A 2,038-nucleotide genomic window follows, 5' to 3' on the forward strand; every position below is an offset into this window, starting at 1 on the left:
GTGTCCAGAGAAGGGCAACGGAGCTGGTGCAGGGTCTGGAGCACAGGTCTGATGGGGAGCGGCTGAGGGAACTGGGGGGGTTTAGTCTGGAGAAGAGGAGGCTGAGGGGAGACCTCCTGGCCCTCTACAGCTCCCTGAAGGGAGGGTGCAGAGAGGGGGATGAGTCTCTTGAACCAAGGAACTGGCGCCAGGCCAAGTGGGAATGGCCTCAAGCTGTGCCAGGGCAGGGTCAGACTGGCTCTTAGGAAGTATTTCTTTGCAGAAGGGGTTGTTGGGTGTTGGAATGGGCTGCCCAGGGCAGGGGGGGAGTCCCCATCCCTGGAGGGGTTGACGAGTCAGGCTGACCCAGCGCTGAGGGATCTGGTGGAGTTGGGAACGGTCAGTGTGAAGTTAATGGTTGGACTGGAGGAGCTTCAAGGTCTTTTCCAACCGAGATGATTCTGTGATTCTGTATGCATCCCCAGCTTGGATCTCTTAGCAATCTTTCTGTGGGGTACTGCAACAAGTCCTGCTGCTCTCGACCATAAAACTATTGTTTACAAATCCTCTAAATCTTCTTGAGCAGTCACTGGGGCAGCATAGTAGGAGAGAAAATACAGACTTTGCAGAATTTCTTGGTTGCTCTCAAAGAAGTCCAGTTAAAGACCTTTGGAAAAGTCCCTTGTTGAAGTTTTCCCCTGAGTTTCTGTAGCCTTTCAGGGCAGCATCTCCCCTTGCCTTCTTACCCTCACAGCAGAGGTAAAACCTCTCTCCTTGCACTGAGTGTCCCTCCTGCGCCTGATGGATGCCCTGCACAAACTCCAGCCTGTTGCCTTTTGTCATGTTTCCCTCCACCTCTGAGCGGGTTGGAAGCAAGGCCCGTTGTGATGGGGAGTCATCAGCAGCCCGTGAGGCTGGGAGTCAGGCTTTCAGCAGGGTGTCAGAGCTTTCCAGGGCAGGGCCATTGCCTGGAATGCAGCAGAGTACTCAGGCCTTGGGCAAGCTTAGACACATGTTGATGCATAATACAAGATGGAGCCTATCACTTGATATCGGCCTCTTCCAGGCAGTCACGGGGTTGGGTGAGCAGGTACGCCACGCAAAACAGGAGGTAATGTGACTACCAAATCAGAGTAATTACGGGAACGTTTCTCCTAATTCCCTGTTGTCTGTTCCATTGTAAAGGCATTCTGTGTTGTAGGGATGCTGAGTAGGGGGCAAGCGGCACAAGGAAAACTGTGGCATTATTTTGTAAAAGGGAGTGAGGGGAAATCGGAGGGGAGAAATAAAAGATGCAGTCTACAGCAGGCCACAATAATGCAACACAGAAACTCTCTGACAGGAATAATTTCAGTATCTTCTGCATTTGTTCCCTTTGTAACATGGATCGTTGTTGAGTAGTTCAAGGCGCAGGGCTGGAATCCTCGAGGTCTAGATTTTTTTCATGTGTTCCCACCTGCTGGGTCATTGTACAGCCTGAAAACTTAGCTAGTTTAAAAGGGTATGACAACCCAAAGATTAAATCTAAAAGGAGCAACATTTGAATATAGAAAAGGTGACTCGTGAGACACGCAAAACTCTGCCTGTTTCCTTCCCAGCTGCCCAGAGCCAGCGGTGTTAGGAATTTGGTGCCCAAGGCAGGCTGTGGGCAGCAGCTTCGGGCAAACCAGCCCCTTCTCCTTGGGGGGCTGGAGGTCCTTCCTCACCGCAGACCTCCTGTGACCCGGGGGCCAAACGTGCTGCGGCTGCAGGCGCTGGGGTGGAGGAGCACACCGAGCAGACCCGAAGGCGAGGCGTTACAGCGCCTAGCGATACACTACTCCGCCTGGGAGAAAAGCCAAGAACGCGGCTGTCCTGGATGGGAGAGCTGAAAGGGACTGCTCTGCCTGCTGGAGTGTGACGGCCTAAGGACGGGTGAGGAGCGAGGCTGGGTGGAGGAGAACTGTGGGGCCGAAGGGCTCAGCCCTGGAGGGGCTGGGGGGCTCAGGAGCGGGGGAGCAGGGGCCGGGGGTGGCTCCGGGCAAGGGGCTCAGCGGCAGAGCTGAGCTGCAGGGAGAGG

General features: G+C 54.6%; 1 protein-coding gene across 2 annotated transcripts in view; it reads left to right on the plus strand.

Moving 5' to 3' along the window:
* Window positions 1–1,854: 1,854 nt before the first annotated feature.
* The window catches only part of VANGL1 (VANGL planar cell polarity protein 1), a 44,844-nt gene continuing 44,660 nt past the window's right edge, over window positions 1,855–2,038 (plus strand). For both annotated transcript variants that reach the window (XM_026852980.1, XM_026852989.1), the window contains exon 1: window positions 1,855–1,893. The gene's annotated coding sequence lies outside the window, so the exon portion shown is untranslated. The remainder of the gene's footprint in view (window positions 1,894–2,038) is intronic.

Source organism: Athene cunicularia (assembly GCF_003259725.1).
Source record: "Athene cunicularia isolate RWA chromosome 1 unlocalized genomic scaffold, athCun1 chr1_part1, whole genome shotgun sequence".
NCBI classification, from domain to species: Eukaryota; Metazoa; Chordata; class Aves; order Strigiformes; family Strigidae; genus Athene; species Athene cunicularia.